Source organism: Gossypium hirsutum, chromosome A04, assembly GCF_007990345.1.
Source record: "Gossypium hirsutum isolate 1008001.06 chromosome A04, Gossypium_hirsutum_v2.1, whole genome shotgun sequence".
Classification (NCBI taxonomy): domain Eukaryota; kingdom Viridiplantae; phylum Streptophyta; class Magnoliopsida; order Malvales; family Malvaceae; genus Gossypium; species Gossypium hirsutum.
Genome location: NC_053427.1, coordinates 14,123,736 through 14,148,236, shown reverse-complemented (window position 1 = coordinate 14,148,236; position 24,501 = coordinate 14,123,736). Strand labels below are relative to the sequence as shown.

General features: G+C 38.3%; 1 non-coding gene across 1 annotated transcript; it reads right to left on the bottom strand.

The window, feature by feature from the left end:
• Positions 1 to 2,755: 2,755 nt before the first annotated feature.
• LOC121228505 (small nucleolar RNA R71) lies at positions 2,756 to 2,862 on the bottom strand. Its single transcript, XR_005926081.1, has one exon. It is a non-coding gene; the product is annotated as a small nucleolar RNA R71 (small nucleolar RNA).
• Between the last annotated feature and the right edge of the window lie 21,639 nt (positions 2,863 to 24,501).

The window sequence follows — 24,501 nt, the reverse complement described above, 5'->3', positions numbered from 1 at the left end:
GTACCCTCATTTGAAAGCTCATACTTCAAGTGTCTCAAAAGTACAAAAATATTCAAGAAAAGTCATAAAAATCACTTACTTGTGAAGGCTTAAAGCTGCTAAAATTTCAAGGTCTTAAAACCCCATTTCTTGCTAAAAATTTTGGTTAATAAGAAAGAATAGATGAAAAAGATGAAGGCTATGCACTTGGAGTATTATTATATTACATCTTATGTCATCAACATACCTAATGTTGACTTTTCAACATTTTTACCTCCCATGGCTGGCCAAACTATTACAATAGGGTCTAATTGCCCTTTAAAAACCTCCAATTTTTATTTTCTAGCTATTTGACACATTTAGCTATCAATTTAGGGCTTTTTCATTTTATGCGATTTAGTCCTTTTTTCCCAATTGAATTCACAAACGTCAAATTTAACTTACCAAATTTCTCATGCACTAATATAACATGCTATGACTCCAAAATAAAAAAATAAAATAATTTTCCCAACTTCGGATTTGTGGTCCCAATACCACTATTTCGGCTAGGCCCAAAATCGGGCTGTTACAACATTACTTGACTTAAACTCATGCATACAATCATTTCAAATCATAAAATTTGATCGAATTTAAAACTTTTCAATCTTAGTCTAGAAATTCTTAATATGGGTCTACGAGGCCAAAATTGAGTGATAAACCGTAATTTATACATATTTTTACCCCATGCTTAACACATTTATGGATGGTTTCTCCTTAGATTTGGTGAATTCGATGCTCATAATCCTTTAATTTCATGTTTTATACTTAGGAGAGAATAGGAGAGTAAAAAGAGCGAGAAACGGGTCGAAAATGGAGAAAATAGACCCACATGGGAAAACAACACGACCTGGACTTCCTTACATAGGCATGTCACACGGTCGTGTCAATTTGGCAGGATCGAAGCATGACTTACACGGTGGATCACACGCCCGTGCCCATTTAACAGCCTTGACCATGGCCTTCAGTAATCGCACACGGGCGTGTCCCTGCCAAACCCAAGTTTAGTCCAATTCGGAAAAGGCCAATTTTGAGGGCTCTTAGGCATTCCAAAGCCTATTTAAACACTTGAGGAGGCACTTAGGAAGGGGGACGCAAAGTAGGAAGCAAGGAATTACTCAAGGAAAGCCAACTGATCCATCTCAGGAGCCGAATTCATCATCAAGACTGGAGATCTCCCTTAAGTTCCTTCAGGAGTTTTAGGTTTTCTTATGCTTTGTTATCTTTATGCTTTTGAGATGTTTTCTTTCATAAGTATGAACTAAACCCTTAAATACCTAAGGGGAATGAAACCTAAGACAGATCTTGTTATTATTATCTGAATTGTATGATAAATATTTGACTTGTTCTTAATTATGTGTTCTTAATTCTTGTTTTGATATTCCAGGATATTGATTCAAGTTAAGCTCTTATTTAGAGGAGGAATAGACCCTGTCTAAGAGTAAATTTGCCATAATTAAGAGGATTTGATTGCGCCCCTAGAGATAAGACGACAAGATTTTGCCGGATTAGGGAGAAACCTAATAAGGGAATCCATAGATCGAGTTAATGCAATTGTAGGGTGTTAATTAGAAAGAGATTTCAATTATTCAACCTAGGGTTAGACGTTATTAGTCTCAATAGAGATAATAATATAACTTAGGGATTTTTGTAGATCAAGTCAAATGAATAAATCGTCTGATTCAGAGTCAAATAACAAGTGAAGTCTAGGTGGATTTGTCCTTAGGTATTGTCTCAATCAATCGAATTTTCCCAAAAGTATTTTCCCAAGTTTTTCTTTCTGTGCATTCTTAGTTAGTAATTAGTTTAGGCAACCAGACCTCTTAAATTTTAGGATAGATAATAAAAAGGAAGTAAATACTAGTACTCATAGTTCCTTTGGGTTCGACAATCCGGTCTTGCTCAACTATACTACTGTTCGATAGGTACACTTGCCTTAATCGTGATAATAAGTTAGCCTTAAGAACGTTTCATTCATAAATCTTTAAAACCTGTTACGAATATCGCGCATCAAGTTTTTGGTGTCGTTGCCGGGGAACTAGGATATTAGGAAAACTCGATTTTTATTACTTTAGCCACTTTAATTTTAATTATAATTTAAATTTTTATTTTATTTTCTAATTTTTCTCTTATTTCCTTCTGACAAGTTTTTCTAGTTTATGACCAGAAGAAACCCGTCAGGACCACTACTTTTTGATAGTGAGATCGACCGCATAGTTTGCAGAAACCGGAGAGAAATAAGGCAAAGCCTAAGATACACAGAGGACGACCAAGAGGACGATACTTCAACCACAACCGAGGAGATGGCTGAAACCCAAGAAAATCTGCTACTTCCTGCGATTGCTACTGATCTAGTAAATCAGAATCCTGCTCCACGCACTATGTATGATTATGCTAAACCTATTTGAATAGGAACTGAAACAACATAGTTAGACCTGCTATTGCTGCAAATAATTTTGAGCTGAAACCTAACACAATTCAAATGATACAACAGTTTTTTCAGTTTGATGGTGTGCAGGACGAGGATTCCAACGCTCACTTGGCAAATTTCCTAGAATTTTGTGATACCTTTAAAATTAATGGCGTTTCTGATGACGGTATTCGCCTTCGGTTGTTTCCCTTTTCGTTAAGAAATAAGGCTAAACAATGGTTGAACTCGTTACCACGAGGGTCAATCACTAGTTGAGAACAAATGACTGAAAAGTTTTTATTAAAACATTTTCCGCCTGCTAAAATAGCTAAATTATGTAATGATATCTCTTCTTTTGTGCAGATGGATTTAGAAACACTCTACGATGCATGGGAGAGATACAAGGACGTTTTGAGAAGGTGCCCTCACCATGGGTTACTGCTTTGGCTGCAGGTTCAAACGTTTCATAATGACCTGAATCCTTCGACTCGACAGATGATTGATGCAGCCGCTGGAAGAACTATCAATAATAAGACACTTGAGGCGGCTTACGAATTTATGGAGGAGATGTCACTAAATAACTATCAGTGGCAAGTCATGAGGACAAAGCCAATGAAAACAGTCGGCATTTATAACATCGATACTATCACCATGCTCTCTAATCAAGTAGAACTCTTGAATAAGAAAATTGATGGGTTCCTTAGTTCTTCACAGGTTCACCCAGTAATGCAATGCGAAGCAAGTGGAGGCGGATCAAGCAATTCAGAATACCCACCTTATGGCAACAACATGGAGAACGAACAGTTAAATTACATAGGTAACAATCCTCGATCTCAAAACAATCCTTATAGCAATACTTACAATGCAGGTTGGATGAACCACCCTAATTTTTTATGGGGAGGCCAAGGGAATCAGAGACCACCACCTCCAGGCTTCCAACAACCACCCTAACAACAAGAGAAAAAAACCAAACCTTGAGGAGATGCTAACAAAATTCATCTTAGTGTCAGAAACTCGTTTTCAGAATACCGAGACAGCACTCAAAAATCAACAAACATCAATCCAGGGGCTCGAAACTCAAATTGGATAGCTTGCCAAGTTGATTTCCGAATGACCACAAGGTAGCGCAACATTGAATCTAACCCAATGGAGCAACTCAACGCGATTTCCATTCAAGATGAGGAAGGGCTAGTTGCAGAACCAAGGCCAGAAACAGTGGTAAGCATAGGTAAGGATGAGGTCGGCCACAATGAGCCAAAGCCGGTGATTACAGAATATAAACCTCGCGTGCCATACCCCAATGCCACAAAGAAAGACCGCTCAGATGAACAATTTGGTAAATTCTTTAAACTTCTAAAGAAACTACATATTAACTTACCGTTTATTGAAGCCCTTTCGTAGATACCAAACGCAATCAAGTTTTTAAAAGAGTTTCTGGCAAATAAACGGAAGTTAGATGAAGCATCGTATGTGGAGCTGAATGTGGTCTGCTCAACCATTCTACAAAATAAGCTGCCTAACAAACTAAAAGATCCAGGGAGTTTTACAATTCCTTATTTAATTGCTAATTTAGATTTTAATAATGCGTTGGCTGATTTAGGGGCTAGTATCAATGTTATGCCTTACAAATTGTTTAAGCAACTTGGTTTGGGGAAACCCAAACAAACTAGGATGAGCATTCAATTAGCAGATAAAACTATGAGATTTCCTAGGGGTATTATTGAATATGTACTCGTTAAAATCGATAAATTTTTATTCTCAGTTGATTTCATTGTTCAAAGCATAGAGGAGGATAGCAACGTCCCCTTAAATTTATGAAGGCCCTTTTTAGCAACTGCCAAAACAATTATTGACGTTGGCACAGGTGAACTCACACTTCATGTGGGAGACGAAAAACTCACCCTTCAAGCCCGTAATTCGAATAACACATCAAAAATCGATGGTGACTGTACAAATCATTTAGCTAAAACTAACCATATAGTGCAACCTTCTTTGCAGAAAACAGGTTCGAAGAACATACATAAGCCAAGCAACATCAAAGAACCCATCCATGAAGAACGAAGGTTGCAAATCGAGGAGCTAGATGAATGGCAGACACATAAACTAAAAAAACACGATAAACCAAAACCACGCCATGAGGAGCCTAATTCCTCTAAAAATCAACTTAAAGTTGGAGATAAAGTACTACTAGATGCAGCAGATCCTCGAATCACCACTTCTGAACCAAATGGAGAAACCCCTCTTACGGTAATTAGTATTTTTCCATACGGTATGATCGAGGTAAATCACTCCAAATTTGGCACGTTTCAGGTAAATAGTACTCGTCTTAAACCTTATGTTGATAAAACTGATAGTAGGGATGAGGAGTGTAAACTCATTGATTCACCATGATCGTACACTAGAAAGGTAAGTCGAGCTTAGACTATGAATAAGCGCTTCTTGATAGGCAACCCGAGCACTAGCAGTATTAATTTCTTTAAAATTTAGTTTTTAACATCTAACATACTAACTGAATCATGATACACAGACTCTCTAAATTTCACATGGCCAAGCACACGGGCGTTCCTTAGGCCATGCAAAAATAGGGGAAAAATTTTTCCAACACGGGAAGCAATAAGTCGCCACGGTCGTCCGACATGGCCGTGGGTGAACCTGCCAAAACAACACTGGCTTTCGACACGCCCGTGCCTAGAAACTATGGGCGAACCTGTCAAATTAGCACGGGTGTATGACACGCCCGTGCCCATCATCCGTGGGCAAACTTGTCAAGTTAACACGGGCGTGGGAGAAGCGAACGAAGTAAGACACAGCTGTGCGACACGACCGTGTGCACTCACGCGCCAGAGCAACACGGGCGTGGGCCGAATGTCAAACGCGCCCAAATCCAAAATTCACAAAACATACGGGCAAAAATTAGGGCACACAGCCGTGGGACGGCAAAAATTAGGGCACACAGGCGTGTCCCACGGCTGTGTGCCCCAAAATCTATAAAAACCCCTCACTATTCATCATCTCCCTCCCCAAAAATCCCTAACCCTAGTCACTGTAACTCCACACGCCCTACCCCCCACGCCCGTGCGCCGCCTACAACACCGATTCTGATGCCCAAGCTCCTTCCTTTTGTGTTTGTTTACTCTTTTCTCTCTATCTCCTTTAAATATTTTGTTTATTCCATGATTTCTCTACTCTATTTGCCCATTTTAAATGAATTCTCATAGTTAGAACAATTGAATACTTTTGCTTGTTTATAAGAATTTTGTCATTTTAGTACTCCATTATGCTCTGCATTTTCATTTTTTCCTAGTTTCATGAAATTTATGCTTCCCACATACATTCATTCATATTCCTGTTACATTTTTCCAATAATACTATAACTTGATACATTTAGTAGTTTTGTTTACTTCATCCACTACGTAAGTCTCATGAAATCTTCATATTTAGTTTTGTGCCTCTGTGCTATTTTTTGGACGTATTGGTTGAGTTTCGATTTTTCAACGCAGGTACAATGTCATCATCACATGGAAAGAAGACTGCTGTTCCCGCCTCGAAGAAGCAAAAAGGAGCAACATCATCATCGGGTCCCATCTCGGAAAACTAACACCCTTTCCTCCAGTTTCCACCAAGAAATCAGGAGGAACTATTTTAGATACTTTGGGCCCGACCTTTAGGTGTGGGCCATTGCATTAACTGGACCATGCTTGAACAAGTTCAATTGGCTGATGATGTCCGAGTCCTCCTGACAACCGATCCATGGGAACTCTTCTTTGTGATCATTGAGCTGACGTACCTTGAGCTTACACTTGAACTTTGCTCGACCTTTCATGTTCAAGATGTCATGACCAACCTCAATAACCCTGGAATAGTCCTGTGATAGCCCTAAAGTGACCCTAGTCGGAAAGTGGTTTCGGAACCGCTAAACCGAGTCACCAAATTACTTGAATATGATATTTATTGTCTAAAATATGTGATTATGAATGTGTGAAAGTTTTAAGCTTCGATTTAGTAAATTGCATGTGAAATTAGTCAATAGGACTTATGTGTGACACTTTTGAAATGTGATAGGTTAATCTATAAGGATCTATTAGTGCATGTAATCAAAGGGGTGGACTTGTATGTCAATTTCCCCCATTTAATTACTAGTGGCCGGCCATGACAAAGGGTGATGGGCAAAACATGTCATAAAACATGTTGTTATAATGGTTTATGTTAGAAAAAAATAAAATAAGGAGTATGGGCAATAAAATAATAATGGGAAGGTAAATGATGATGAAAAAAGGAAAAGAAAGAAAAAAAAAAGCTCTCATGTTGTTCTTGGCCGAATAGAAGAAAGAAAAAGAAGGAAAAAGAGCTTTGAGGAAATTGGCTATGGTGGTTTGCTAGACTAAGGTATGTTTGATGATGTTCCATGAGATGCATGCATGTTTTAGTTGTTAGCTTGAGTTCTACCTAGCCCATGGTCTAAATCTTGCTATGTGATGGAGATGACACTCGGCCATGGATGTATCATTCTTGCTTGGTGTTGATGTTGTGTTGGTGAGATATCAAGTTATTTTTGTGACCCAAGTTGAGATTTGGATTTTGGAATGAGTAAGGTTTTCGGCTATGGTAATTATAAGGGTGATGGATGTTGTTTCATGCTAAATCTAGATGAACAATGTTAGTGCTTATATCTCGATATTTATGAGTTTCTTTCTTGGTTTTACCTCAAACCCATGAAGTATTCTCAATTGGTGTTGTTAGAGGTTTCGGTCATGGGATTATAAGCTTGTTAGTTTTGATGGTAAAAGTTATGCCTTGTAAGGGTAAATGGTTCAAAGGAACATTCGGCCATGATGTAAAAATTATGGTGGAGTGATGTTAAATGCTTTGAATATTGAATATTTATATTGTTATAAGTTGAATTTAAGGTTTGCTAAATTGTCTTTGTCATTGCCGAATGTGTGTATAGTTAAAGAGAATTTGTTTAAGTGCTTAATTAATTGATATTGAGTTAATGATATGTGTATTCGGTCATAAAGTTGCACATGAGGAAATGTTAGATTAATGGTATTAAATTGCTTAATGTGATTAAAAATGCGTACGACCATTTTGTATTTGAGCTAAAGGTGGCCATATGACCTATCAAATTCATTGTCATATTCGGCCATAAGCTAGCATAATGAGACTTTAATAAGTTAAATTTGTTTGAATTAGCTCAAGAGCTTAGAGGACCAAAGTTGGATAAGGGAAAGGAAAAAGTGATCGAATAGCCATCGAAATCGTTCGACAACATCCGAGGTAAGTTTTCGAGCAATGAGACTTAGTTTATGATTTGATTAAGTCATGATGTATGAGCATAACAAATATACGGTGATATGATGATTCTACTTGAATTATATGATGAGTTAATTAGTCTATACGTATGACGGGTAGCCGTATGTGCATAGAGATCGTGTCATAAAGCAAACTAAACCATGCTGTTTGTATGTGGCTAGTGAGACGAAAATGGGAGTGCTTAATACGTGACTTGTGTTTGAACTCTAATTATGAAAATGAGATATAAATGTGTCATGATTTATTGATATGTGCATGAATATTCGGATGATAACCGGGCTAAGTCCCGAAGGCATTTACGCTAGTGACTAGTTCCGGGCTAAGTCCCGAAGGCATTTGTGCGAGTTATTACATCCGGGCTAAGTCCCGAAGGCATTTGTGCGAGCTACCATATCCGGGCTAAGTCCCGAAGGCATTGGTGCGAGTTACTATATCCGGGCTACGTCCCGAAGGCATTGAGCGAGTAGCTATATCCGGTTAAATCCCGAAGGTACTTGGCTTGGGAATGAGCGACCTTGCTGTAATAGTTTCAATTAATATGCTCGTAAAATCCCAGCAATGAGGTATGTCACGTATATGCATTGATTTAGTTGATCCCTTACAATTAGTATTCGCTCAGTCGATAAATGAGCTACCGGCCTTTGGCTAAGTTGATCTTTTGTGTATGAATATAAGGGTTGGTAATGTCAAGTAAGTATGATATTGAGAATTTGTGCATATGAAATTATCTGTTTAGCCATATGAATGCTACACTTTAGTTGTGTCAAATTTTATGGCTCAAACTTACTAAGCATTAAATGCTTACTCCGTTCTTTGAATCTCTGTTTTATAGATTTTGGTTCGTCAGCTATCGGACTCGGGATTATTGAAGTCGAAGTCGCCCACACTATCAAAGCCCCTTTGGTACACTTTTGGTTGAACTTTGAAATGGCATGTATAGGACTACCCTTTTTGTTGTGGGTCATGTACCCTTTGGTTTTGTATAAATTTAGATAGCCATGCGAAAATGGCTTATATACACTTTGAGCGTAGTATTATAATCGTTTTGTATGTTGTTCATTAAGAGGTATGGAAATGTTTGGAAACGATTAGCCATTGGAATGGTTAATCATAATCATATTTTGTGCTATATATGCTAAAAGGGCTAGTTGAATCATGGAAACTATGAAATAGGTAAAGTCTACCTTAAGGGCAGATGCTGACAGCAGCAGTGATGTAAATTTGAAAATCACTAAAATTAGTAGGAATGGAATTAAATAGTTAATAAATTATTTAATCTAACCTTGATGAATCTACTTTCATATGGAAGAAACGAAACGGTCATATGATTCGGATTTTAAGAGATATGTAAGTTTTCGTGGAACAGGACCAGAGCGATTTCTGGATCCCCTGATCTGACTTTGGAAATTCATTATAAATTAACCAGAGATAATTATAAGTCATGTCATATATGTATAGATTCCTTTTCGAGTCTATTTTCTATAGAAACAAACGGTATCAGCATTGAAGCCCTGTACAGGGAGATATCCAAGTCGTAGTGCGTGAAGATCAGAGTAGTAGAACCCTGAAACAGGGGAGACTTTAACTAATAAACTGTACTAATTGGCTTGACCAAAAATTCTATAAAAAAATTTTTAGATGGATATATGAGTCTAGTTTCAGGAAAAATTTACAAAACTGGTTTTCGAGTTTTGAAACTCAAGATATGATTTTTAAGGTGACAGTGACGCAGTTAGCCAGCTCGTCTGGAAATTTAAAATTGACTGTGCAAATAAGTGATTTAAGTCTGCGAACCCCTCGTGTCTGACTCCGGCAACGGTCTCGGGTACGGGGTGTTACAAGTCCAGTTCCGTCTTGTTGGTTTAGTCTACCAGTTAAGTGTGCCCGAGTTCGGTATCACTTTGGGCCTTTATACAGAAGAATTCATGGAAGACAACGAGCTCAACACCCTCCATCGCCACATCCACTACTCCCATTCAAAGTGTTAGGATGCTTTGGTCCCTGGCTCAACTTTCTAGGATCCCAGCCACTCCAAGGCATCGTCTCTCTGTCCCTCCTTGAGGCACCTACACGCCATCTTGGCACACACTTTGACAGGTCGGTGAGAGAGCACATGCGTCGTCAACACTCACGACTCCTACTTTTTATGGAGTATGGGGAATGGGCACATCTTCGACCTCGCCTACTTCATTGCCCTTTCCATTCGCCACCAGACGGAGTGGCATCGGAGGGGGGTCATCTCCATTGGCCCCTACGTAACTCAATTGGCTCGACACTTCGGGCTCCTCAACACAGCGGCCTAATCATCCTCCCTCACTCTCATCGGCCAGATGTCTCCATAGGGCATCTCGAGCATGTTACATATGAGGATGATCGAGAAGCACCAAGGAACCCACCCTCCTCAGTACCGCCTTGCCCAGTCCAACGACGAGGAGAGCCCAGAGGACATTCCTGATGATGTCTCTCCACGTCACAAGGATCCACCAACTCAGCCACCACCCCCATCTCATCCAGTGCATGCGGCAGCTTCATACGCTGTCATCTTTGAGCGCCTTACTCGATTCGAGCAACAATGTTTTCGGCGCTTCGATGACATTGATACTACTCTCCAGCAGATTTTTCACTTCCACATCTCATCGCCACCCCCACCTCGAGAACCATCTGGCGATGAAGACGTTTAAAAACTTTTATTTATTATTTTATGTTGTTCCTTTTATTTTCATTTAAGACTACTTTTAATTTTTCTTTCACCTTATTTTTATTAGGTTTTATAATTATTATTTTACAATTTTTAATTTCAGCTAATTCATTACGAATACCTATTCTTCCTTATATATTTCCTAAAAGAGTTCCTGCCTCTATCACAGTTATAAAGAGCTCCAAAGCTCACTATTACTCAGGAACTTGAAACTCCACTGGGAAAGGTTCTCCACGACTGCCATGCCCTGTTCGACCACGACCATAGCCAACTTGAGAGATAATATTCTTTTGGCACAGCATTTGTGGAACCCAACCTCTACCACCACCGAAGTATCCTCCTTCACCCTCATCATTTCTTTGGTTGATTATTCTCCATAACCCCAATTCAAGGAGTTCATTCATCATTCAGGAAGTTTCACTTCTCTCAATATCTTATGATTATAAATCTATCTTTTTCAATATATCTATCTTTGTACATTGAGGGAAATGTACATCTTCAGTGTGGGGGTCTTTTATATGATCATTAGAAATCCCTAAATTATGTCTTATTCTCACGTAAATCACTCATATCACTATTAGAATAAATTTTTGTTAACTTATGATTTTTATTGATATGTCTTGAATTAAAACATAGGTATTTATGCATTGATTGTTTAAACTTTAAGACATTAGGGAATCAAGCATGATAAGTTGATTTTTGAAGAATTAAAAACTTTTAGGTTGTTTCCCCAAGTTTAGGTATTATCTTGAGTTGGAATTCACAGTTTTAAACATCAAAAAGCCATAATTTTTGTGAGATTTTGAGCCTTTAGAGCATCTATCATTTCTTTCATGCTCACTTTTATTGTTGCTTTAAGTGCGTCAGTATTGAATTGTTATTCTAGAACTTGCTTGATTATGCATGTCAAGACCACACCATTTGATTTCATATGTCAAAATGATAAAGGCACTTAGGTTTAACCCACTCACTCCACAAAAAGCCTACCTTCATAATTAACCCTTAGTAACCCCTTTGAGCCTAACAAGCCATTAATTGATTTACCCTTAATATTAACCCATAAATCATTATTGTTGAAATCCCCTAATTTGATCCCTATTTTTGTCGAGATTCAATTTGAACTAATTGCTTAGCTATGTTTTGCTCTTCTAGGCAGCTAACTTGTTCTTTAAAAAAAACATTCATCCTTACATATTAGTAGTAATTCGGTAGTGTTGAGCCGCAGTATCTAAATTCCATCTTCTGAGAAGAAGCTCACTTGTATTCAATTGATGTTTAATTACTTTTTCTAGTTAGGCAATTTTTCAATTCAATTTTGATTCTAACTTTTTCTTTTAGCTTGTGACCACACCCCCTAACCAAAGCCACGTTACAACCCTTTAAAGACCTTTTGATTGATGTTCATCACAATATATAGTGGTGGAGAATTGATTTTCATGCAAGCCTATGGTAATGACTTTTTATTGTTGAATATTGAGTGCTTCATGTATTGTCCTTAAACACCTCGAGTGATTTGAGTGAATCTTTAGTGAGGATGTGAAACTCTGTGATATTTTAAGTCGAAGGTAATTACTTAGATGAGGGGAGACACCTATGCTTTCATGATAAAATACTCAACTTGGAATGTTTTGAAACTTTGATTTTTTTCAGTCAAATTCTCAATGTATGATTACTTATGTATTATTTTGAGATATTATTAATAGGAATTATAAGTTAAGAAGAATTTATTTTGATTGTGAGTTGAGGGTTTTGCTTGAGGACAAGCAAATGCTTAAGGGTGGGGGTATTTGATAAACCGTAATTTATACATATTTTTACCCCATGCTTAACGCATTTATGGATGGTTTCTCCTTAGATTTGGAGAATTCGATGCTCCTAATCCTTTAATTTCATGTTTTATACTTAGGAGAGCATAGGAGACTAAAAAGAGCGAGAAACGGGCTGAAAACGGAGAAAATAGACCCCCATGGGAAAACAACACGGCCTGGACTTCCTCACACGGGCGTGTCACATGGCTGTGTCAATTTCACAGAATTAAAGTACGACTTAAACGGGTGGATCACATGCCCGTACCCATTTAACAGCCTTGACCATGGCCTTCAGTAATTGCACACGGGCGTGTCACACAAGCGTGTCCCTGCCGAACCAAAGTTTAGTCCAATTCAGAAAAGGCCAATTTTGAGGGCTCTTAGGCATTCCAAAACCTATTTAAACACCTGAGGAGACACTTAGAAAGGGGGACGCAGAGTAGGAAGCAAGGAATTACTCAAAGAAAGCTGATTGATCCATCTCAAGAGCCGGATTCATCATCAAGACTGGAGATCTCCCTTCAAGTTCCTTCAGGAGTTTTGGGTTTTCTTATGTTTTGTTATCTTTATACTTTTGAGATGTTTTCTTTCATAAGTATGAAATAAACCTCGAAATACCTAAGGGGAATGAAACCTAAGACATATCTTGTTATTATTATCTGAATTGTATGATAAATATTTGACTTGTTCTTAATTATGTGTTCTTAATTCTTGTTTTGATATTCCAGGATATTGATTCAAGTTAAGCTCTTATTTAGAAGAGGAATAAACCCTGTCTAAGAGTAAATTTTTCAGAATTAAGTGGAGTTGATTGTGCACCTAGAGATAGGGTGACAAGATTTTTCGGATTAGGGTGAAACCTAATAAGGGGATCCATAGATCGAGTTAATGCAATTGTAGGGTGTCAATTAGAAAGAGATTTCAATTATTCAACCTAGGGTTAGACGTTATTAGTCTCGAGAGAGATAATAATATAACTTAGGGATTTCTATGGATCAAGTCAAATGAATAAATCATCTGATTCAGAGTCAAATAACAAGTGAAGCCCAGGTGGATTTGTCCTTAGGTATTGTCTCAATCAATCGAATTTTACCAAAAGTATTTTCCCAAGTTTTTCTTTCTGTGCATTCTTAGTTATTAATTAGTTTAGACAACAAAACCTCTTAAATTTTAGGCTAGATAATAAAAAGGAAGTAAATACTAGTACTCATACATTCGGTCTTGCTGAACTATACTACTGTTCGATAGGTACACTTGCCTTAAGCGTGATAATAAATAGTCTCAATAACATTTCATTTATAAATCTTTAAAACCTATTATGAATATCACGCATCATTGAGCTTTTGAAACTATCTAGAATTAATTCAAACACTTTTGAAAACTTTGAAAAATGTCACTTAAAACATGGCACACGCCCGTGTGGAAGGGCAACACACCCGTGTGGCCCTGTTGACCTGGTTGTGCCACATAAAGGGACACGCCCGTGCCCCGAGCCCATGTGAATTAAATTCCAAATTTGAACCTACAGGGGTTTTCACACGGCCTGACACACGCCAGTTTCCAAAGCCCGTGTCCCTCACACGTCCATGACACGCTCGTGTCTTAGCCCGTGTCTAAAAACCTCGACATTCTGTTTCTGACATCAGCAGCCATTTAAGGGCACACGGACAAGGCACACACCTGTGGCCATAGGCCGTGTCCTCCACACGGTAAAGACACACGGTCGTGTCTCTGCCCGTGTGTTTACTACCATGCATATTGACTTGCGAATTCGAGGTACAAGGGACACACCGTCGAACAACATGCCCATGGTGCTGACCTTGTATCATACATGGATTAGACACACGCCTGTATGTCTACCCGTATGGACGATATAAGGCTATCTACCAAGCCCCTTGCCACCTTGAATCACAATCTATCATACCAAGTCTATCACTACAAGATTTCTCAACCAAGCCACCATAACTAAGGCTAATATACCTTTCATACATATTCAACCATAACAACAATTTTGCATTCACGAAAGTTTTTCTTGCATTCACATAATAACTTTCACTATCGGCCATTTTTCATGGCCTTATACAAAATGAGTCAAGTATTAAATTAAGCCAAAACATTTGGCCAATTAACAATCACACAAAACTTAAAAGTCAAGATCCTATACATGTCATAATCAAAATAAAAGAACTAACTATACCGAGTGCTTCAAGTGATTGTGTGACTGGCTTCTCCGACGTAGGCAATGATCCTGGAGCTACTTTGGCGGCTTTATAAGAAAATGGAAAAGAAAAAGGGTAAGCATAAAGTTTAGTAAGTTGCATGAAAATAAACATCAACTAATTATCATACAACAATATGCTCATAACATTTCATAGCTTGTCCATGTATACAACAAATAGACATAAGTACAATTTACTCATCACCATCCAATACAATTCATATGGCATATATTGAGCCCACATCTCATACATTTCAATTAGGTACCTGAATTACTCACCACATGGTCATAACTTTTCTCATTTCGATATAAATCATAAATCTTTCGTTTCACCGTTTGAAATATTACTAGATACTCAATGCCCCGAACATGGGATAAGATGTCGATGCCATGTTCCAGACATGGTCTTACACTGGCTAGAACATTAAAGTCAATACCGTGTCCCAGACAGGTTTTACACTGACTTTCATATATCGAGGTCGATGCCATGTCCCAGATAGGTCTTACACTGGCTCTCATCTATCGGTGTCGATGCCATGTCCCAACCAGGTCTTACACTGACACACAACAAGCTGACACCATGTCCTAGATAGGTCTTACACTAGCTTGTATATCCGAAGGCCGATGCATGTCCCAGACATATCTTACATTGGCTCTCATAACGTGGCCAATGCATGTCCCAGACATGTCTTACAGTGGCTCACATACCACCCAATGTCATGGTACAAATATCTAAGTCTATTCCAAATGTTCAACCGGAAGTCTTTACTACATTAATTTCTCGATATGCATTCTCATAATTACAATCAAATGATTTATACGATATCAATTCAATCATACATCATAGCAATATAGTTGCATTATTTACATACAACTTACCTCAGATTACAGAATGTAGGCGACTAGATGATTTAATCTACTTGCTTGGCCTTCCCTCAGTCTAGGTTCGAATTTTGTATTTCTTGATCTAAAATAATAAGAATTCACTCATTTAATCACTAAATGAATTTATACAATCAAAAACTCACATTTTTGGCAAAATAACCATTTTTCCCCTAGACTTTCACAAAATAACCATTTTACCCCTAGGCTCAAAAATTGATTTTTATCGAATTTCTTCATGCCTTAAGCCTAGCCAAACCCTTTTTTACTCTTATAGTGACCCAAAATTCCCTTTATTTCACCACATTACTATCTATTTTACAATCTTTACAAAATGATCATATTATGGTTTTCATGAGAAGTTCTTTCACAAAAGTTGTTCATTTCACAACTAAGATTTGTTTTCTTCCATCAAAGCTAGAAAACATCATATATCCTTTCATGGAAAATCCCTAGACTATCAATAATTTTGCAAAATGGTCTCTCCATTAGCTAGCTCACGCCATAAGGGTTCTAAAAGTACAAAAAATCATCAAAAATAAACATCTTAATCACTTACTTGCAAGAGGATAACCTAGATGATTTTAAAGCTTCAAAACCCTTCCCTTTTGTGAAAATTTTGGTGGTGGTGAAGAAGATGAGAGGGTGATATCATCTTCCCTTTATTTTATTTCCATTTTAATCAATTTAGCTACCTACTCACCTAATATTTGACAATTTGACCTCCCTTGTCTCCTATGGCCGGTCATGTCTCTCTAAAGGGTCTAATTTCTCTTTAAAGACCTCCAATTATGGTTCTATAGCTATGTGGTACATCTACCAAGTAAAATGGAACTTTTACCCCTTATGCGATTTAGTCCTTTTTCAAAATTAAGCTCACAAATGCTAAAATTACCTCACCAAATTTTTCATGCACTAATATAATCATGTATAACATCAAAATAATAATAAAAATAATTTCTCTAACTTCGAATTAGTGGTCTCAAAACCACTGTTCTAACTAAGCCCAAAATCAGGCTATTACAATTCTCCCCCTTAGGGATTTTCGTCCCTGAAAATCTTATTGGTGAATAGGTTCGGGTATTGATCTCTCATGGTCTCTTCGGGTTCCCATGTGGCTTCCTCGACTCCATGTCTATGCCAAAAAACTTTAACAAGTGTTATACTCTTATTCCTCAATTGTTTAACATCCTGAGCTAAAATCTTAACCGGCTCTTCACCAAAAGTCATATCCGACTGAATCTCAACCTCAGTTGGCGCGATCACATGCAAAGGATCCGATCTATATCGACACAACATGGACACATAGAACATGTCGTGAATCTTTTCCAACTGTAAAGGCAAGGTCAACCAATAGGCAATAGGCCCTACTCTCTCGGTAATTTCATAAGGTCCTATAAAACAAGGACTCAACTTGCCCTTTCTACCAAATTTGAGAACCTTCCTCCATGGGGATACTTTCAAAAACACCTTTTACAGACTTGAAACTCGATCTCTTTTCACTTCAAATCTACATAGGATTTCTGTCTATCTGAAGCGTCTCTCAAGCAATCACGAATTACCTTAACCTTCTCTTCGGTCTCTTTGACCAAATCGATCTCGTGAATCTGATTCTCTCTAAGTTCCGTTCAATACAAGGGCGTTCGACACTTGCATCCATATAAAGCCTCATAAGGCACCATTTTTAGACCTGACTGATAACTATTATTGTAGGCAAACTCTTCCAACGGTAGGTACTTTTCCCAACTACTCTGAAACCCGAGAACACAACACTGTAACATGTCTTCTAAGATCTGAATCACCCTTTCTGACTGACCGTCGGTTTGCAGGTGAAATGTCGTACTAAAATTCAGTTTTGTTCCCATTGCCTCTTGCAACTTCTTCCAAAACCGTGAGGTAAGCCTCAGATCTCTATCCAAAATAATCGACAAGGGTACTCCATGAAGTCTCACGATCTCAGAAAAATACAATTCAGCCAATTTCTCAAGGGAATAATTGGTATGCACTGGTATAAAATGTGCCGACTTGTTAATCTATCAACAACGGCCCAAACGGAATTCTTTTTCCTTGGCGTCAAAGGCAATCTTGACACAAAGTCCATGGTTACACGGTCCCATTTCCACTCGGGAACCATTACGGGTTGAAGTAAAATCGAGGCTACTTGATGTTCGGCCTTCACTTGCTGGCAAACTAGGCACTTAGAAACAAACTCTGAAATATCTCTTTTCATTCCCGACCACCAGTAATTTTCTTCAAGTCGTTATACATTTTCACACTACCCGATGGATAGACAAGCAACCACTATGTGCCTCTCTTAAAATCTTTTGAACAAGCTCATCGTCCTTAGGCACACAAATCCTGTCTCGGTACATTATACAATTGTCGGTACCAATACAAAATTCTAATTCGTTTCCCGTCTCACATTGAGTTATCTTAGCTTGCAAATTCTTATCACCTTTCTGAGCCTCACAAATCTTTTGAAGGAACATAGATTTAGCTCTCATCTCAGGTAGAATCGAACCATCATCAATCACGGTCAATTGAGTATTCACAGCCCTCAAGGCAAACAATGATTTTCTACTCAACGTATCAGCTACTAGATTTCCCTTCCCAGGGTGGTAGTTAATCACCAACTCGTAATCCTTTATCAACTCCAACTATCTTCGTTGTCTTAAATTTAGCTCATTTTGAGTCATCAAATATTTTAAACTCTTATGATTAATAAATACCCGGCATCTCTTTCCATATAAATGGTGTCTCTAAATTTTCAACATGAACACAATGGCGGCCAACTCTAAATCATGGGTCGGGTAGTTTTTCTTATGTGGCTTATGTTTTCTCAAAGCGTAAGCTATGACCTTACCTTCTTGCATAAGTATGCACCCCAATCCATTCAAAGAAGGACCGCTATATACGACAAACTCTTTTCCTGATTCTGGTTGCACTAAAACTAGGGCTTCAATTAACAAGGTCTTTAGTTTTTTGAAACTCTACTGGCATATCTCCGTCCATTCAAACTTGACACCTTTCTGTAACAACCTTGTCATCAGAGTAGCTATCATCGAGAATCCATTTACAAATCTTTGTAATACCCAGTCAAACCTAAAAGCTTCGTATCTCTGACACACTCCTCAGCGGTTTCTACTCAACGATAGCCAAGATCTTACTCAGGTCAACTTTGATCCCGTCACCTGACACAATGTGTCTCAAGAATCCGACCTCTCGTAGCAAAAATTCACTTTTACTAAACTTGGCATAAAACTGCTTATCTTTTAAGGTTTGTAAAATAGTCCTCAAATGTTCCGTGTGCTCATTCTCTTCACGAGAATAAACCAATATGTCATCGATAAAAATGACGATGAACTTATCCAAATATCGTTGGAAAATGCAGTTCATTAAGTCCATAAATATTGCAGGGGCATTTGTTAAACCAAAGGGCATGACAAGGAACTCATAATGCCCATACATTTTCCTAAACGCGGTTTTTGGTACATCTTGCTCCTTTACTTTGAGCTGGTAATAACCGGACCTCAAGTTTATCTTAGAAAACATGGTGGCTCCTTTCAATTGGTCAAACAGATCATCTACCCTTAGCTAGGGATACTTGTTCTTTACAGTCACCTTGTTAAGTTGTTTGTAGTCTATAGATAACCTCATCGACCCGTCTTTCTTTTTCACAAAAGTACTGAAGCACCCCATGGAGAGAAGCTCAGTCTTGCAAAACCTTTATCGTAAACTCTTGTAGCTGGAGTTTCAACTCCTTTAACTTCGTCAGAACCATCCTATATGGGGCAATTGAGATAGTTGTCGTGCCAAGGACTAATTTGATTCCAAATTCAACTTCCCTTACCGGAGGAAATCTGAGTAATTCCTCTGGAAACTCATTTAAGAACTCACATATCACTGGTACTGACTCGATCTTCAATTCAAATGTTTGAGTATTCAACACAAAGGCGAGGTAAGATTTGCACTCTTTCTCAATATCTCTCTACATGTAACACCCCGAACCCGAAACCGACACCGGAGTCGAACACGAGGTGTTAACTGACTTAACCCCTTATAAAATTTATTTCCAGACACTGCCAATCTGTGTACTAGTCGTTTAAAATCATATCTTGAGTTTCGTAACTCGAAATCAGTTTCGTATTTTCCCAGAAACTAGACTCATGTGCCCATCTATGTATTTTTTCTAGAATTTTGGTGGGGCCAATTAGTACAGTTTATTAGTCAAAGTCTCCCATGTTGCAGGGGTCGACTACACTGACCTTTGCCCATTACGACTTGGATATCTCCCTGCACGGGGCTTCAATACTGATGTCGTTTGTTTCTATGAAAACTAGACTCAGAGAGGAATCTATACATATATGGTACGACCCCTAATTATCTCTGGTTAATTTATAATGAATTTCCAAAGTCGGAGCAGGGAATCCAGAAACCGTTCTGGCCCTGTCCACAAAAATCTGATTATCTCTTAATATACTGCCCATATGATCTTTTCGTTACTTCCTCATGAAAACAGACTCATCGGGCTTCGATTACATAATTTATTCATCAATTAATTCCACTCCTACTATTTTTAGTGATTTTCAATCTCATGACACTGCTGCTGCCAGCATCTGTTACGAAAGTAACTAGGTCCATTTCATGCCTACCCTTGATCCAACTCAATCGAACATTCGTGCCATTTTCGCATGGCTTAAAGTTTACATGCCAAAGTTCAAACACAACGTAATAGCTTATACATGCCAAAATGTTCTTCTAAGCCAACTAAGAAGAAAGTACCAAAACTTGCTATCCGGTGTGATGACTTCGATGACGGCCCGATCACGCAAAAAGAGATGTGTCCAAGAAACCTAGAATAGGTGACAAGGAAACACCGAGTGAGTTTATAACTCAGTAAGTCATAAGCTATGCACTACCATCCATCAATAACATTATCACAAGAGAAAACAAAATGGAACGAGGCTAATTACTCCATCCATTCCGAACCATACCATAGTTCCTCCAACCTATCGATTCAATTTCATATCAATTCATGCATTCACGTTCCATATACTCATCAATAGGACATTGAAGCATTTTCATAAATCAATTTATTTTCGTTACAATCAAACGACTAAACGGCCTTTCACCCATCCTACGATAAATTTATGTACGTGACTTCAAGTATAGTTGTCACATAGGTTCAACTTACCGAGCTCAACACCAAGTATAAGCATAGCACCTATTAGCCATGTACTCAAGACACTTACCTGATCCGCTGTCCGCGATCGACTCAATAGTGTCGCACACATAGTGTCCATAATGATTCACGAATGCATATTGAGTCCGCACACTCAGTGCTATATAATCAACTCGCACACTTAGTGCTACGTAATCAAATCGCACACTTAGTGCTACATAGTCAAACTCGCACACTTAGTGCGCATGGTCAATTCGCACACTTAGTGCATCATATTCATTTCGCACACTTAGTGCAACATAGTCAAATCGCACACTTAGTGCTGTACAATTTAATCCCGCGCACTTAGCGCCAATCTCATGGTCATAAATGGTTATACCCGCACGTTTAGTGCCGAGATCAACAACTCAGTACATCTTACCTCTTTTCTTTTCATTCACAATTTCATCATCACATACGTACATGCATATATATATATATGTATATTATTCATTCCATTCAGCATCAATACATAAACATTATGACCATTTGAAATAATACCAACTACATGCTTAATGACTTACCTTGTGTTGGGTAAGACGGTTCCAACTCGACTACTCAGTGATCTTTTCTTTGCCTTTATCGGATCTAGTTCCCTTTTGCTCTTGAGCTAAGTTCAACAAAATTTAAAATAGTCATTAATCGACTATTCAAGTATTACTTTCAGAATAATATATATTGATTTGACCTTCACACACATAGATTATAGTAAGCTTTATAATAGTCAATAAATAACTCATTGGCAAATTTCATTAATGTTTACAACAAAATCACATATTCACTACGAGCTGTTTTCCTGAGCAGTAGTTGCTAAATTGTTTATAACTGGAGCTACAAAACTCCAAATCACTAGCCGTTAATTTTCCCTGAATATAGACTCGTATATCTTCCATCCATAAATTTTCAGAATTTTGGCTTGGCCAATCAATACCAGATTTTCTTAAAGTTTCCCTGTTTCACTGTTTGACTATTTAGCTAAAATCTTAACCGGCTCTTCACCAAAAGTCATATCCGACTGAATCTCAACCTCAGTTGGCGCGATCACATGCAAAGGATCCGATCTATATCGACACAACATGGACACATAGAACATGTCGTGAATCTTTTCCAACTGTAAAGGCAAGGTCAACCAATAGGCAATAGGCCCTACTCTCTCGGTAATTTCATAAGGTCCTATAAAACAAGGACTCAACTTGCCCTTTCTACCAAATTTGAGAACCTTCCTCCATGGGGATACTTTCAAAAACACCTTTTACAGACTTGAAACTCGATCTCTTTTCACTTCAAATCTACATAGGATTTCTGTCTATCTGAAGCGTCTCTCAAGCAATCACGAATTACCTTAACCTTCTCTTCGGTCTCTTTGACCAAATCGATCTCGTGAATCTGATTCTCTCTAAGTTCCGTTCAATACAAGGGCGTTCGACACTTGCATCCATATAAAGCCTCATAAGGCACCATTTTTAGACCTGACTGATAACTATTATTGTAGGCAAACTCTTCCAACGGTAGGTACTTTTCCCAACTACTCTGAAACCCGAGAACACAACACTGTAACATGTCTTCTAAGATCTGAATCACCCTTTCTGACTGACCGTCGGTTTGCAGGTGAAATGTCGTACTAAAATTCAGTTTTGTTCCCATTGCCTCTTGCAACTTCTTCCAAAACCGTGAGGTAAGCCTCAGATCTCTATCCAAAATAATCGACAAGGGTACTCCATGAAGTCTCACGATCTCAGAAAAATACAATTCAGCCAATTTCTCAAGGGAATAATTGGTATGCACTGGTATAAAATGTGCCGACTTTGTTAATCTATCAACAACGGCCCAAACGGAATTCTTTTTCCTTGGCGTCAAAGGCAATCTTGACACAAAGTCCATGGTTACACGGTCCCATTTCCACTCGGGAACCATTACGGGTTGAAGTAAAATCGAGGCTACTTGATGTTCGGCCTTCACTTGCTGGCAAACTAGGCACTTAGAAACAAACTCTGAAATATCTCTTTTCATTCCCGACCACCAGTAATTTTCTTCAAGTCGTTATACATTTTCACACTACCCGATGGATAGACAAGCAACCACTATGTGCCTCTCTTAAAATCTTTTGAACAAGCTCATCGTCCTTAGGCACACAAATCCTGTCTCGGTACATTATACAATTGTCGGTACCAATACAAAATTCTAATTCGTTTCCCGTCTCACATTGAGTTATCTTAGCTTGCAAATTCTTATCACCTTTCTGAGCCTCACAAATCTTTTGAAGGAACATAGATTTAGCTCTCATCTCAGGTAGAATCGAACCATCATCAATCACGGTCAATTGAGTATTCACAGCCCTCAAGGCAAACAATGATTTTCTACTCAACGTATCAGCTACTAGATTTCCCTTCCCAGGGTGGTAGTTAATCACCAACTCGTAATCCTTTATCAACTCCAACTATCTTCGTTGTCTTAAATTTAGCTCATTTTGAGTCATCAAATATTTTAAACTCTTATGATTAATAAATACCCGGCATCTCTTTCCATATAAATGGTGTCTCTAAATTTTCAACATGAACACAATGGCGGCCAACTCTAAATCATGGGTCGGGTAGTTTTTCTTATGTGGCTTATGTTTTCTCAAAGCGTAAGCTATGACCTTACCTTCTTGCATAAGTATGCACCCCAATCCATTCAAAGAAGGACCGCTATATACGACAAACTCTTTTCCTGATTCTGGTTGCACTAAAACTAGGGCTTCAATTAACAAGGTCTTTAGTTTTTTGAAACTCTACTGGCATATCTCCGTCCATTCAAACTTGACACCTTTCTGTAACAACCTTGTCATCAGAGTAGCTATCATCGAGAATCCATTTACAAATCTTTTGTAATACCCAGTCAAACCTAAAAAGCTTCGTATCTCTGACACACTCCTCAGCGGTTTCTACTCAACGATAGCCAAGATCTTACTCAGGTCAACTTTGATCCCGTCACCTGACACAATGTGTCTCAAGAATCCGACCTCTCGTAGCAAAAATTCACTTTTACTAAACTTGGCATAAAACTGCTTATCTTTTAAGGTTTGTAAAATAGTCCTCAAATGTTCCGTGTGCTCATTCTCTTCACGAGAATAAACCAATATGTCATCGATAAAAATGACGATGAACTTATCCAAATATCGTTGGAAAATGCAGTTCATTAAGTCCATAAATATTGCAGGGGCATTTGTTAAACCAAAGGGCATGACAAGGAACTCATAATGCCCATACATTTTCCTAAACGCGGTTTTTGGTACATCTTGCTCCTTTACTTTGAGCTGGTAATAACCGGACCTCAAGTTTATCTTAGAAAACATGGTGGCTCCTTTCAATTGGTCAAACAGATCATCTACCCTTAGCTAGGGATACTTGTTCTTTACAGTCACCTTGTTAAGTTGTTTGTAGTCTATAGATAACCTCATCGACCCGTCTTTCTTTTTCACAAAAAGTACTGAAGCACCCCATGGAGAGAAGCTCAGTCTTGCAAAACCTTTATCGTAAACTCTTGTAGCTGGAGTTTCAACTCCTTTAACTTCGTCAGAACCATCCTATATGGGGCAATTGAGATAGTTGTCGTGCCAAGGACTAATTTGATTCCAAATTCAACTTCCCTTACCGGAGGAAATCTGAGTAATTCCTCTGGAAACTCATTTAAGAACTCACATATCACTGGTACTGACTCGATCTTCAATTCAAATGTTTGAGTATTCAACACAAAGGCGAGGTAAGATTTGCACTCTTTTCTCAAATATCTCTCTACATGTAACACCCCGAACCCGAAACCGACACCGGAGTCGAACACGAGGTGTTAACTGACTTTAACCCCTTATAAAATTTATTTTCCAGACACTGCCCAATCTGTGTACTAGTCGTTTTAAAAATCATATCTTGAGTTTCGTAACTCGAAAATCAGTTTCGT